The sequence below is a fragment of the Eretmochelys imbricata genome, chromosome 5 (genome assembly GCF_965152235.1).
Source record: "Eretmochelys imbricata isolate rEreImb1 chromosome 5, rEreImb1.hap1, whole genome shotgun sequence".
In the NCBI taxonomy this organism is placed as follows: domain Eukaryota; kingdom Metazoa; phylum Chordata; order Testudines; family Cheloniidae; genus Eretmochelys; species Eretmochelys imbricata.
In genome coordinates, this window is record NC_135576.1 from 136,462,429 (window position 1) to 136,478,067 (window position 15,639).

Consider the following 15,639-nt stretch of genomic DNA (forward strand, 5'->3'; position numbering starts at 1 on the left):
GTGTGTGTGTCCCCGGGAAAAAAAAGCGGGGGGGTGAGAAAGCCTGGATTTGTGCTGGACATGGCCCACCTTGATTACCATGCACATTGTAGGGAGAGTGGTCACTTTGGATGAGCTATTACCAGCAGGAGAGTGAGTTTGTGTGTGTATGGGGGTGGGGGGGTGAGAAAACCTGGATTTGTGCTGGACATGGCCCACCTTGATTATCATGCATATTGTAGGGAGAGTGGTCACTTTGGATGAGCTATTACCAGCAGGATAGTGAGTTTGTGTGTGTGGTTTTTGGAGGGGGGTGAGGGGGTGAGAGAATCTGGATTTGTGCAGGAAATGGCCCACCTTGATTATCAAGCACATTCTGAAGAGAGTTGTCACTTTGGATGGGCTACTACCAGCAGGAGAGTGAGTTTGTGTGTGGGGGCTGGAGGGTGAGAAAACCTGGATTTGTGCTGGAAATGGCCCAACTTGATGATCACTTTAGATAAGCTATTACCAGCAGGACAGTGGGGTGGGAGGAGGTATTGTTTCATGATCTCTGTGTGTATATAATGTCTGCTGCAGTTTCCACGGTATGCATCCAATGAAGTGAGCTGTAGCTCACGAAAGCTCATGCTCAAATAAATTGGTTAGTCTCTAAGGTGCCACAAGTACTCCTTTTCTTTTTGCGAATACAGACTAACACGGCTGTTACTCTGAAACCTGTCATTATGCAAGGCACTGCATTTAGCCGTATGGAGTGGAAATCTATCAACTGCATGAAAAAACTTGTACAGAAACAGACAGACATCATCTTCCTTTCCAAATGCAAACAGATGGACATCGTACCAAAAGGACTGAAGGTAAAAAATCCATTACAATCTACATACCACACAGACTATGCTGACAGCTTGTGCCACACGCTCTCAAAGAAACTGCGGAATCACCTGATCAACATCCTCTACAGCAAACAGGGAAAGATTAAGAATGAGCTCTCAAAAATGGATACTCTCATAAAAAAACAACCTTCCACACAAACTTCCTCGTGGCTGGATTTTAGTAAAACTAGACAAGCCATTTACAAAGCACACTTTGCTTCTCTACAAAAGAAAAAGGACACTAAACTTTCTAAACTACTACATGCTACAAGGGGCCACAGCAATGGTTCCCTCAACCCACCTAGCAATATTGTTAACCTATCCAACTATACTCTCAGCCCAGCAGAAGCAGCTGTCCTATCTCGGGGCCTCTCCTTCTGCCCCTCCACCCCCACGAACATGATACAGTTCTGTGGTGACCTAGAATCCTATTTTCGACGTCTCCGACTCAAGGAATATTTCCAAAATACCTCTGAACAACATACTAATCCACAGAGGCCTCCCTACCAACACTACAAAAAGAAGGATTCTAGGTGGACTCCTCCTGAAGGTCGAAACAGCAGACTGGACTTCTACATAGAGTGCTTCCGCTGACATGCACGGGCTGAAATTGTGGAAGAGCAGCATCACTTGCCCCATAACCTCAGCCATGCGGAACGCAATGCCATCCACAGCCTCAGAAACAACTCTGACATCATAATCAAAAAGGCTGACAAAGGAGGTGCTGTTGTCATCATAAATAGGTCGGAATATGAACAAGAGCCTGCTCGGCAGCTCTCCAACACCACTTTCTACAAGCCATTACCCTATGATCCCACTGAGAGTTACCAAAAGCAACTACAGCATTTGCTCAAGAAACTTCCTGAAAAAGCACAAGATCAAATCTGCACAGACACACCCCTGGAACCCCGACCTGGGATATTCTATCTACTACCCAAGATCCATAAACCTGGAAATCCTGGGCGCCCCATCATCTGAGGCATTGGCACCCTGACAGCAGGATTGTCTGGCTATGTAGACTCCCTCCTCAGGCCCTACGCTACCAGCACTCCCAGCTACCTTCGAGACACCACTGACTTCCTGAGGAAACTTCAATCCATCGGTGATCTTCCTGATAACACCATCCTGGCCACTATGGATGTAGAAGCCCTCTACACCAACATTCCACACAAAGATGGACTACAAGCCGTCAAGAACACTATCCCCGATAATGTCACGGCTAACCTGGTGGCTGAACTTTGTGACTTTGTCCTTACCCATAACTATTTTACATTTGGGGACAATGTATACCTTCAGATCAGCGGCACTGCTATGGGTACCCGCATGGCCCCACAGTATGCCAACATTTTTATGGCTGATTTAGAACAACGCTTCCTCAGCTCTCGTCCCCTAAAGCCCCTACTCTACTTGCGCTATATTGATGACATCTTCATCATCTGGACCCATGGAAAAGAAGCCCTTGAGGAATTCGACCATGATTTCAACAACTTCCATCCCACTATCAGCCTCAGCCTGGTCCAGTCCACACAAGAGATCCACTTCCTGGACACTACAGTGCTAATAAACAATGGTCACATAAACACCACCCTATACCGGAAACCTACTGACTGCTATTCCTACCTACATGCCTCCAGCTTTCACCCTGACCACACCACACAATCCATCGTCTACAGCCAAGCTCTGCGATACAACCGCATTTGCTCCAACCCCTCAGACAGAGACAAACACCTACAAGATCTCTGTCAAGCTTTCTTACAACTACAATACCCACCTGCGGAAGTGAAGAAACAGATTGATAGAGCCAGAAGAGTTCCCAGAAGTCACCTACTACAGGACAGGCCTAACAAAGAAAATAACAGAACGCCACTAGCCGTCACCTTCAGCCCCCAACTAAAACCCCTCCAACGCATTATTAAGGATCTACAACCTATCCTGAAGGATGACCCAAAACTCTCACAAATCTTGGGAGACAGGCCAGTCCTTGCCTACAGACAGCCCCGCAACCTGAAGCAAATACTCACCAACAACCACATACCACACAACAGAACCACTAACCCAGGAACTTATCCTTGCAACAAAGCCCGTTGCCAACTGTGCCCACATATCTATTCAGGGGACACCATCACAGGGCCTAATAACATCAGCCACACTATCAGAGGCTCATTCACCTGCACATCCACCAATGTGATATATGCCATCATGTACCAGCAATGCCCCTCTGCCATTTACATTGGTCAAACTGGACAGTCTCTACGTAAAAGAATAAATGGACACAAATCAGATGTCAAGAATTATAACATTCATAAACCAGTCGGAGAACACTTCAATCTCTCTGGTCACGCAATCACAGACATGAAGGTCGCTATCTTAAAACAAAAAAAACTTCAAATCCAGACTCCAGCGAGAAACTGCTGAATTGGAATTCATTTGCAAATTGGATACTATTAATTTAGGCTTAAATAGAGACTGGGAGTGCCTAAGTCATTATGCAAGGTAGCCTATTTCCCCTTGTTTTTTCCTAACCCCCCCCCCCCCCCCCGATGTTCTGGTTAAACTTAGATTTAAACTTGCAGAGTGGTCAGTTTGGATGAGCTATTGCCAGCAGGAAAGTGAGTTTGTGTGTGTGTGTGTGTGTCCCCGGGAAAAAGGGGGTGGGGGTGAGAAAGTCTGGATTTGTGCTGGACATGGCCCACCTTGATTACCATGCACATTGTAGGGAGAGTGGTCACTTTGGATGAGCTATTACCAGCAGGAGAGTGAGTTTGTGTGTGTATGGGGTGGGGGGGTGAGAATACCTGGATCTGTGCTGGAAATGGCCCACCTTGATTATCATGCACATTGTAGGGAGAGTGGTCACTTTGGATGAGCTATTACCAGCAGGATAGTGAGTTTGTGTGTGTGGTTTTTGGAGGGGGGTGAGGGGGTGAGAGAATCTGGATTTGTGCAGGAAATGGCCCACCTTGATTATCATGCACACCGTGAAGAGAGTTGTCACTTTGGATGGGCTATTACCAGCAGGAGAGTGAGTTTGTGTGTGGGGGCTGGAGGGTGAGAAAACCTGGATTTGTGCTGGAAATGGCCCAACTTGATGATCACTTTAGATAAGCTATTACCAGCAGGACAGTGGGGTGGGAGGAGGTATTGTTTCATGATCTCTGTGTGTATATAATGTCTGCTGCAGTTTCCACGGTATGCATCCGATGAAGTGAGCTGTAGCTCATGAAAGCTCATGCTCAAATAAATTGGTTAGTCTCTAAGGTGCCACAAGAACTCCTTTTCTTTTTGCGAATACAGGCTAACACAGCTGTTACTCTGAAACCTGTGAATTAGTGTGTTGTTCAGAGGTGTGTTGGAAATATTCCTTGAGTCTGAGACGTGGAAGGTCAGATTCCAGGTCACCACAGAACTGTATCATGTTCGTGGGGGTGGAGGGGCAGAAGGAGAGGCCACACAAGAGACCCACTTCCTGGACACTGCAGTGCTAATAAGTGATGGTCACATAAACACCACCCTGTACCGGACCGTTATACTAACCTACATGCCTCCACATCCAGACCACATCACACGATCCATTGTCTACAGCCAAGCTCTAAGATACAACCGCATTTGCTCCAATCCCTCAGACAGAAAAGGAGTATTTGTGGCACCTTAGAGACTAACCAATTTATTTGAGCATGAGCTTTCGTGAGCTACAGCTCACGAAAGCTCATGCTCAAATAAATTGGTTAGTCTCTAAGGTGCCACAAGTACTCCTTTTCTTTTTGCGAATACAGACTAACACGGCTGTTACTCTAAATCCCTCAGACAGAGACAAACACCTACAGGATCTCTATCAAGCGTTCTTAAAACTACAATACCCACCTCCTGAAGAGAAGACACAGATTGACAGAGCCAGAAGAATACCCAGAAGTCACCTACTCCAGGAGAGGCCCAATAAAGAAAGGAACAGCATGCCACCAGCCGTCACCTTCAGCCCCCAACTAAAACCTCTCCAGCGCATCATCAAGGATCTACAACATATTCTGAAGGATGATCCCTGACGCTCACAGATCTTGGGAGACAGGCCAGTCCTCACTTACAGACAGCCCCCCAACCTGAAGCAAATACTCACCAACAACCACACAACAAAAACACTAACCCAGGAACCTATCCTTGCAACAAAGCCCATTGCCAACTCTGTCCACATATCTATTCTAGCGACACCATCATAGGACATAATCATATCAGCCACGCCATGATGGGCTCGTTCACCTGCACATGTACCAATGTGATATATGCCATCATGTGCCAGCAATGCCCCTCTGCCATGTGCACTGGCCAAACTGGACAGTCTCTACTCAAAAGAATAAATGGACACAAATCAGACATCAAGAATTATAATGTTCAATAACCAGTCGGAGAACACTTCAACCTCCCTGGTCACTCAATTTCAGAGCTAAAAGTTGCCATTCTCCAACAAAAAAGCTTCAAAACCAGACTCCAATGAGAACCTGCAGAATTGGAATTGATTTGCAAACTGGACACTATTAAATTAAGCTTGAGTAAAGACTGGGAGTGGATGGGTTATTACATAAAGTAAAAACTATTTGCCCATGCTAATTTCCCCCATACTGTTACTCACACCTTCTTGTCAATTGTTTGAAATGGGCCATCCTCATTATCACTACAAAAGTTTTTTTCCTCCTGCTGATAATAGCCCACCTTAATTGATTAGTCTGTTCGAGTTGGTATGGCAACACCCATTTTTTCATGTTCTCTGTGTATATATATCTTCCTACTCTATTTTCCACTGGATGCATCTGATGAAATGGGTTTTAGCCCATGAAAGCTTATGCCCAAATACATTTGGTAGTCTCTAAGGTGCCACAAGTGCTCCTCGGGTTTTTTTGCTGATATAGACTAACATGGCTACTGCTCTGAAATAAATGAGTGCGTTTCTCCCCAAAATAGATCTATAAGCACAAAGAACACCATGGAGACCAGGCCTTTAAACGTTAGGAAACATCAGAGTTAAGGTGACGCGTACAAACTTCGCACAGTGTTGTTGTGGATGTGTGTTATGATACAGACTCACAAATGTGGCCTTGGGGTCAATTCCCTGCCCCCCACAGCATCAATTTCCTCCAGACTCCCTAGGGAAGTGGTGCTTCCTCCATCCCTTGATGAGATGCCTTTCTAGAGTCTGCTTTGGTCCAAAACTCGCTACTGCGCCATACAGGAGGCCTGTGATGGGCAGGGGGGCCAGATGAAATGATCTAACAGTCGCTTCTGGCCTTCAAGTCTCCAAATCTCTGCAAAACCGAGTGTGGTACATTGAGCAGCCTCTGATGGTTCCACGTGTTGCCTACTTGATTCCTAGCACTAACACTGAGTGTGGGGGGGGGGGGCGGGGTGACCCAGGGGTAGCAGCTCAAACATGCACAGGAGCTGGCTAGGGGCAGGACATTAGCCCTGCAGGGCAGGGCTGGGTGTGGCCGTGACATCTCAAGGGCCTTTTGCAGCACTCAGCTGATTGGTCAAAGGAGGTTGGGAGGCAGTGACCTCACAGAGAGTCCATGACAATGGCCAGGTAGGACAGGCTGCAGGGCAGGGGGATCTCAGAGACCCCTGGGGCTTTGCTGCAGGGATTCTCTCCTTGAGGACTGAGAGAGAATTCAGGGTCATGTATATGAGCGCAAGGTGGAGCCTCTCTGAAGTCTTCTCCTTTCCCACTGCTAATTTAGTGAGAAGACAGACGTCCCTGTGGAGAAGGTAAGAGCCCCAGAGAGGTTGGGTACCTAGGCAGCCTGATCCACCTGGTGCTGGCCAAATTCTAGGCATGGAAAACACGAGGTTAAGGTGGGACAATTTTCCCCCACCTAGCCCTTTGTCCCTTAGAGTCATTGGGGTTTGTCTTTTTTGGTTTCCCTTTTCCTGCTTCCCTCCCTCCACTAGCGAGGAGGTGGCTGATCTGTAGCCCTCATGGTGGGAGGGTCTCCCATAGAGATGGGACAGGAAGCGTGCTCTGAGAGTGATCCTCACTGGTGACCTGAGCCATCCCTGGGCCATCTGGGGAACCCTCAACCCACCGCCAGAGTCTCAATGCTGATTGGCTGAGCAGGGGGTCTAGTGGCAGGGAGGAGATTCAGGACTTTGTTGTTCTCTTTTAAGGCCCAGCAAATAAGCCAGAACCAATCATCTGCTTGGTGAATTGTTCTTCTTCTTGCTGCTGATTGTCTCTGAGCCATTCCTGGTTCTCTCTGATGTTCTACTGATTCTAAAACACTTGCTGAATAATCACTGTGAATGGTTGTTGGTCTGTAGCTCATTCCAGGTCACTTTATTCTGATCATTCAGTGTGTGAAACTCCAGACTGATGGTTAGTTTGAAAGTCGGGACACCCGGGTCCTGTTCCCAACTCTATCCCGACAGGTTGTGTGATGTAAGACAAGGCCTTTCGCCTTTCTCAGTCTTTGTTTCTCCCTCTAAAAAGAAAAGGAGTACTTGTGGCACCTTAGAGACTAACCAATTTATTTGAGCATGAGCTTTCGTGAGCTACAGCTCAATAAATTGGTTAGTCTCTAAGGTGCCACAAGTACTCCTTTTCTTTTTGCGAATACAGACTAACATGGCTGTTACTCTGAAACCTGTTTCTCCCTCTGTCAGTTAGGGAGAACAATCCTCTCACACCTGCCTCCTGGTGGTGGGGGGGGGGGCGGGGCTGGGGAGACCTGTTTGAGAGTGTCACTCGTATCAGTGTATCATAGGAGGTGTCCTGTCGGGTTGAGTCATTCCAGATGTTGATGTAGTGCAGCAGAACCTCGTTTTCCCAACCTTGCATTACGCAGCTTTCCATGTTAAGCGAATCAACAGTGCACACAGGTCCAGAAGCCGGTGATTTCTCCTTTGGCCGCTAGATGGCGCTGCAGCCTCACACTTTCCTGTTCTCCTGGTTATCGCAATGGAGGTTAGTCTCCACAAAAAGAACAGGTTTCAGAGTAGCAGCCGTGTTAGTCTGTATCAGCAAAAAGAAAAGGAGGACTTGTGGCACCTTAGAGACTGACAAATTTATTTGAGCATAAGCTCTCGTGAGCTACAGCTCACTTCATCATCACGAAAGCTTATGCTCAAATAAATTTGTTAGTCTCTAAGGTGCCACAAGTCCTCCTTTTCTTTTTACCAAAAAGAACGCCGTTCTTGTTTTGAATATTCCTTGATGTCCACCATGTTGACTGTTGTGATACGTTTCAAAAAGTTGCAAGGCTTGTTTCATGGTCTACACAATGACAATCTTTCTTCCTTTTAAGACGTGATGACATTTTTGGTAAAGATCCTTGATTATTCAGGGACTTACCCAGGAAGACCCAAAGTATTTGGTACATAAGACTTGTGTGGAAGGGTGCACAGTGCTAAGGTATTTTTGGCCATAGCAGATTACTTGTCCCAAGAATGAAGTCAATCCCCCTTCAAAACAAGCCCAAAATGAGCTGTTACCAGATGTGCCCGTTACTTTGGGGTACGCTCATTTATTACGGTTACTCTTCTGTGTGTGGGGGAGATTCTGTAATTCTGTCAATGTACTGCTTGTGTTATTTGTGTTTTCCTATGGAGCGCCACTCCTTCCTTCTGCAAGTTCCCTCCCAATGGAGCTATCCTACAGGACCTAGGTTCCCCAGGGGTGGGGTCTTTGAGCCGCCAAACCTGATGAACACACACACATTAACGTAGCATGTCTGAGAGGACTGGGGAATCAGCACTCACAAGCTGACCCCTTATGTGTCCCGGGACTCAGTTGGCTGGATTGAACAACAATTTAAAGCTGTTACTCTCGTATGTCCTTGGCCTCAGCGGGCTGGGCTGAGCAATACCTTAATCTACCACCCTCTCTGTCCCCCGGTTCAGCACATCCCTGTCCCCAACCATTGTCCCCACAACCATTCTGCTCGTTACCCACTTGATGAGAGGTTTCAGAGTAGCAGCCATGTTAGTCTGTATCCATAAAAAGAAAAGGAGTATTTGTGGCACCTTAGAGACTAACAAATTTATTAGAGCATAAGCTTTCATGAGTTACAGCTCACTTCATCTGATGCATACAACATCCACTTGATGAGCAAACCTCAGAGGATCTTTGGGCACTGCAGGGATCTTTAGCTTAGGTACAAGGAGCGTTGCTGCAGAGTGAATGAAGAAGCCAAAAACACCCCGAAGCGGGGAGAGCAATCAGCTTAACCGTGAAAGTTATTTATGTCCAGGTGGTAACCTTACAAGGGGAGCCAAACAAACAAAACCGTTCCAATATTAAATCTAACTTAAATTTGATTGTTTGTTTCAGGGAAGCCTGGCTGTTTAAAAATAGCCAGAGCTCTGCGAACAGCAGAGCAGCACACAGCAGGAGTTTGCCTGGGAGTTCGCCTGGAGTGAGCCCAGTGAGGCTTACATCTTGCCAACTTCTCTGAGGAAGCTCATAGTAGGAAGGTGATATGGAAGGGGGGGGGGAGTTCAGCTATTGTGACCTGCACTGGATGTGCCATGTTTGTCTTTCTTCCACAGGACAGAAGCGACTTTGTCTGTACAAAGTGCAAGCTAGTATCCCTATTGGAAGAGAAGATCGAAGGTCTGGAGCTACAGCTATCGACCCTGCGTTGCATACGAGAATCTGACGATTTTCTGGATAAAAGTCAGGATATGCTTCTACGGGCATAAAGCTCTAAAGATTTAGAGCAGGTTGCACAGCGGAGCCAAGAGGCCAGTGAGGAAGCTTGGCAACATGTGACCTCCAGAAGAAGGGGGAATGTCCGGGTACCAGCAACGCGGACACAGGTAAGCAACCGTTTTCATGTTCTCTCCACAGGTACCATTGCGGAGAGTGGACCAGATGATACATCTGGGGGGAGAAAGCAGAAGGAGACTCCACTGGTTGGAAGGCATGAGATGTGCTGTCCTGAGGTTGGGGTTTCCACGACCACCACTCCCAAGAGAAGGAGGCGGGTGGTGGTGGTCGGGGACTCTCTCCTCAGGGGGACTAAGCCATCTATCTGCTGCCCTGACCGGGAAAACAGAGAAGTCTGCTGCCTGCCAGGCGCTAAGATTCGCAATGTGACGGAGAGACTGCCGAGACTCATCAAGCCCTCGGATCGCTACCCCTTCCTGCTTCTCCACGTGGGCACCAATGATACTGCCAAGAATGACCTTGAGCGGATCACTGCGGACTACGTGGCTCTGGGAAGAAGGATAAAGGAGTTTGAGGCGCAAGTGGTGTTCTCGTCCATCCTCCCCGTGGAAGGAAAAGACCGGGGTAGGGACCGTCGAATCATGGAAGTCAACGAACGGCTACGCAGGTGGTGTCGGAGAGAAGGCTTTGGATTCTTTGACCATGGGATGGTGTTCCATGAAGGAGGAGTGCTGGGCAGAGACGGGCTCCACCTAACGAAGAGAGGGAAGAGCATCTTTGCGAGCAGGCTGGCTAACCTAGTGAGGAGGGCTTTAAACTAGGTTCACCGGGGGAAGGTGACCAAAGCCCTGAGGTAAGTGGGAAAGCGGGATACCGGGAGGAAGCACAGGCAGGAACGTCTGTGAGGTGAGGGCTCCTATCTCATACTGAGAATGAGGGGCGATCAGCAGGTTATCTCAAGTGCCTATATACAAATGCACAAAACCTTGGAAACAAGCAGGGAGAACTGGAGGTCCTGGTGATGTCAAGGAATTATGACGTGATTGGAATAACAGAGACTTGGTGGGATAACTCACATGACTGGAGTACTGTTGTCATAAATATAAAGGGAAGGGTAAACCCCTTTAAAATCCCTCCTGGCCAGAGGAAAACTCCTCTCACCTGTAAAGGGTTAAGACACTAAAGGTAACCTCGCTGGCACCTGAACAACATGACCAATGAGGAGACAAGATACTTTCAAAAGCTGGGAGGAGGGAGAGAAACAAAGGCTCTGTCTGTCTATATGCTGTTTTTGCCGGGGATAGACCAGCAATGGAGTCTTAGAACTTTTAGTAAGTAATCTAGCTAGGTATGTGTTAGATTATGATTTCTTTAAATGGCTGAGAAAAGAATTGTGCTGAATAGAATAACTATTTCTGTCTATCCTTTTTGTAACTTAAGGTTTTGCCTAGAGGGATTCTCTATGTTTTGAATCTAATTACCCTGTAAGGTATCTACCATCCTGATTTTACAGAGGGGATTTCTTTACTTCTATTTACTCCTATTTCTATTAAAAGTCTTCTTGTAAGAAAACTGAATGCTTTTTCATTGTTCTCAGATCCAAGGGTTTGGGTCTGTGGTCACCTATGCAAATTGGTGAGGCTTTTTATCCAACATTTCCCAGGAAAGGGGGGATGCAAGTGTTGGGAGGATTGTTCATTGTTCTTAAGATCCAAGGGTCTGGGTCTGTAGTCACCTAGGCAAATTGGTGAGGCTTTGTACCAAACCTTGTCCAGGAAGTGGGGTGCAAGGTTTTGGGAAGTATTTGGGGGGAAAGACGTTTCCAAACAGCTCTTCCCCAGTAACCAGTATTTGTTTGGTGGTGGTAGCGGCCAATCCAAGGACAAAGGGTGGAATATGTTGTACCTTGGGGAAGTTTTGACCTAAGCTGGTAAAGATAAGCTTAGGAGGTTTTCATGCAGGTCCCCACATCTGTACCCTAGCATTCAGAGTGGAGGAGGAACCTTGACAACTGTCATGGATGGTTATAAACTGTTCAGGAAGGACAGACAGGGCAGAAAAGGTGCGGGAGTAGCACTGTATGTAAGGGAGCAGTATGACTGCTCAGAGCTCCGGTATGAAACTGCAGAAAAACCTGAGTGTCTCTGGATTAAGTTTAGAAGAGTGAGCAACAAGGGTGATGTAGTGGTGGGAGTCTGCTATAGACCACCGAACTAGGGGGATGAGGTGGATGAGGCTTTCTTCCGGCAACTCGCAGAAGCTACTAGATCACACGCCCTGGTTCTCATGGGCGACTTTCATCTTCCTGATATCTGCTGGGAGAGCACTACAGCGGTGCATAGACAATCCAGGAAGTTTTTGGAAAATGTAGGGGACAATTTCCTGGTGCAAGTGCTAGAGGAGCCAACTGGGGGGGAGCTTTTCTTGACCTGCTGCTCACAAACCGGGAAGAATTAGTGGGGAAAGCAAAAGTGGATGGGAATCTGGGAGGCAGTGACTATGAGTTGGTTGAGTTCAGGATGCTGACATAGGGAAGAAAGGTAAGCAGCAGAATACGGACCCTGGACTTCAGGAAAGCAGACTTCGACTCCCTCAGGGAACTGATGGGTAGGATCCCCTGGGGGAATAACATGAAGGGGAAAGGAGTCCAGGAGAGCTGGCTGTATTTCAAGGAATCCCTATTGAGGTTACAGGGACAAACCATCCCGATGTGTCGAAAGAATAGTAAATATGTCAGGCGACCAGCTTGGCTTAACGGTGAAATCCTTGTGGATCTTAAACATAAAAAAGAAGCTTACAAGAAGTGGAAGATTGGACAAATGATCAGGGAAGAGTACAAAAATATTGCTCGGGCATGTAGGAATGAAATCAGGAGGCCCAAATCACACCTGAAGCTGCAGCTAGCAAGAGATCTTAAGAGTAACAAGAAGGGTTTCTTCAGGTATGGTGGCAACAAGAAGAAAGTCAAGGAAAGTGTGGGCCCCTTACTGAATGAGGGAGGCAACCTAGTGACAGAGGATGTGGAAAAAGCTAATGTACTCAATGCTTTTTTGCCTCTGTCTTCACGAACAAGGTCAGCTCCCAGACTGCTGCGCTGGGCATCACAGCATGGGGCGGAAGTGACCAGCCCTCTGTGGAGAAAGAAGTGGTTAGGGACTATTTAGAAAAGCTGGACATGCACAAGTCCATGGGGCCGGACGCATTGCATCCGAGAGTGCTAAAGGAATTGGCGGCTGTGATTGCAGAGCCATTGGCCATTATCTTTGAAAACTCATGGCGAACGGGGGAAGTCCCGGATGACTGGAAAAAGACTAATGTAGTGCCAATCTTTAAAAAAGGGAAGAAGGAGGATCCTGGGAACTACAGGCCAGTCAGTCTCACCTCAGTCCCCGGAAAAATCATGGAGCAGGTCCTCAAGGAATCAATCCTGAAGCACTTACATGAGAGGAAAGTGATCAGGAACAGTCAGCATGGATTCACCAAGGGAAGGTCATGCCTGACTCATCTAATCGCCTTCTATGATGAGATTACTGGTTCTGTGGATGAAGGGAAAGCAGTGGATGTATTGTTTCTTGACTTTAGCAAAGCTTTTGACACGGTCTCCCACAGTATTCTTGTCAGCAAGTTAAAGAAGTATGGGCTGGATGAATGCACTATAAGGTGGGTAGAAAGTTGGCTAGATTGTCGGGCTCAGCGGGTAGTGATCAATGGCTCCATGTCTAGTTGGCAGCCGGTATCAAGTGGAGTGCCCCAAGGGTTGGTCCTGGGGCCGGTTTTGTTCAATATCTTCATAAATGATCTGGAGGATGGTGTGGATTGCACTCTCAGCAAATTTGCAGATGATACTAAACTAGGAGGAGTGGTAGATACGCTGGAGGGCAGGGATAGGATACAGAGGGACCTAGACAAATTGGAGGATTGGGCCAAAAGAAATCTGATGAGGTTCAACAAGGATAAGTGCAGGGTCCTGCACTTAGGACGGAAGAACCCAATGCACCGCTACAGACGAGGGACCGAATGGCTAGGCAGCAGTTCTGCGGAAAAGGACCTAGGGGTGACAGTAGACAAGAAGCTGGATATGAGTCAACAGTGTGCCCTTGTTGCCAAGAAGGCCAATGGCATTTTGGGATGTATAAGTAGGGGCATTGCCAGCAGATCGAGGGACGTGATCATTCCCCTCTATTCGACATTGGTGAGGCCTCATCTGGAGTACTGTGTCCAGTTTTGGGCCCCGCACTACAAGAAGGATGTGGATAAATTGGAGAGAGTCCAGCGAAGGGCAACAAAAATGATTAGGGGTCTGGAACACATGACTTATGAGGAGAGGCTGAGGGAACTGGGATTGTTTAGTCTGCAGAAGAGAAGAATGAGGGGGGATTTGATAGCTGCTTTCAACTACCTGAGAGGTGGTTCCAAAGAGGACGGTTCTAGACTATTCTCAGTGGTAGAAGAGGACAGGACAAGGAGTAATGGTCTCAAGTTGCAGTGGGGGAGGTTTAGGTTGGATATTAGGAAAACCTTTTTCACTAGGAGGGTGGTGAAACACTGGAATGCGTTACCTAGGGAGGTGGTAGAATCTCCTTCCTTAGAGGTTTTTAAGGTCAGGCTTGACAGAGCCCTGGCTGGGATGATTTAGTTGCGGATTGATCCTGCTTTGAGCAGGGGGTTGGACTAGATGACCTCCTGAGGTCCCTTCCAACCCTGATATTCTATGATTCTATGATTACAAAAGTTAGGGCTAGCAAACTATAACTGATCACATAAGGCAGGGTCAGGAGGCTATACCTAGAGAGAGACAGAGAAAGAGATAAATGGATCTCAGCACTCCTTAAAGCTGGAATCGATCAAGGTTCCCAGGTGGCATTGGTAGCTGAGGGACCGGAGTGCTGGAGCCAGGCAGAGCCCGCAGCACAATCAGTCAGGAAAAGATAATGAGTACTTGTGCCACCTTAGAGACTAACAAATTTATTTGAGCATAAGCTTTCATGGGCTAAAGCCCACTTCATCAGATGCATGCAGTGGAAAATACAGTAGGAAGATACACACACACACACACACACACAGAGAACACGAGAAAATGAGGGTTGTCATACCAACTCTTAAGGAGACCAATCAATTAAGGTGGGCTATTAGCAGCAGGAGGAAAAAAAACTTTTGTCATGATAATCAGGCTAATCTTGGGGGGAGGACTAAAACTGCAGGGCAGAGAGACCAGTAAGTGCTAGGGGGTCCCGATCCAGTCCCCCAGCTTCTAGCCGCCCCCCCCCCACACCCCTTAAGGCTGCCATTGCTGGGAGCCCATCCATCTGCAACTTCAACTTGTAAAGATTGTAGATAAAACCTGTACAGCTGTGTGCCTTAGGGCAAAAAGTTACACACAGGTACATCAAATACATTATGAAAGAGAACATGCAAAAGAAAACACAGTGGGTAAAACCAGCTAACAAAAGCTTGAGCAGCCAAAACACCAGCCAGCTGTTGTTCCCACTAAGAGGGAAGTTACAATAGCTCATCCTTCACATTTCTCATAGGAACTACAGGGGCCTGATGAAATTGGGGCAGATTTAAAACTTAAAACATTTTTAAAAAGAAAAAACATCCGCAACTTTGTTACATGTTATTTACAGCATCATTATTCATACTAGCCTGGCTTGGCCTTCTCTGCCAGAAGAGAGGCAGACAGACTAGGATCAGGACCACCAGCTGTGCCCCCAAAAGACTGGGCTCTGGGCCAAACCTCCAAATATATGAGACCCACATCCTTCTCCAGAACAACCCCCCCAAACTGGACCAGACCCACATCCCTCCCCAGAATGACCATCCTTGACCTGGACAGCACACCCAGCTCAGCCAGGAAGGAGAACTCTTGAAACTTTCTTTGAGTTTTCATCTACCTGTTCTTCCCCTAATTGTTGGGGGCTCAAAATATCTCGCTGTGGGAAGCGAAGATGCAGGCACTGGATTCTACCTCTCAGGAGCTAACAGCACACACACAGACTGTTACCTATGGTATTGTAGCATGCTAGAAGTACCATTTCCAAGTGGTTCAGTTTTACAGCTCGATTTGGCTGTTGGTTTTTGGCCCAAAATTCTGAGGCCTGACAATTTCAGCAATGGCTAAATGTGGCTTGTTGCTGT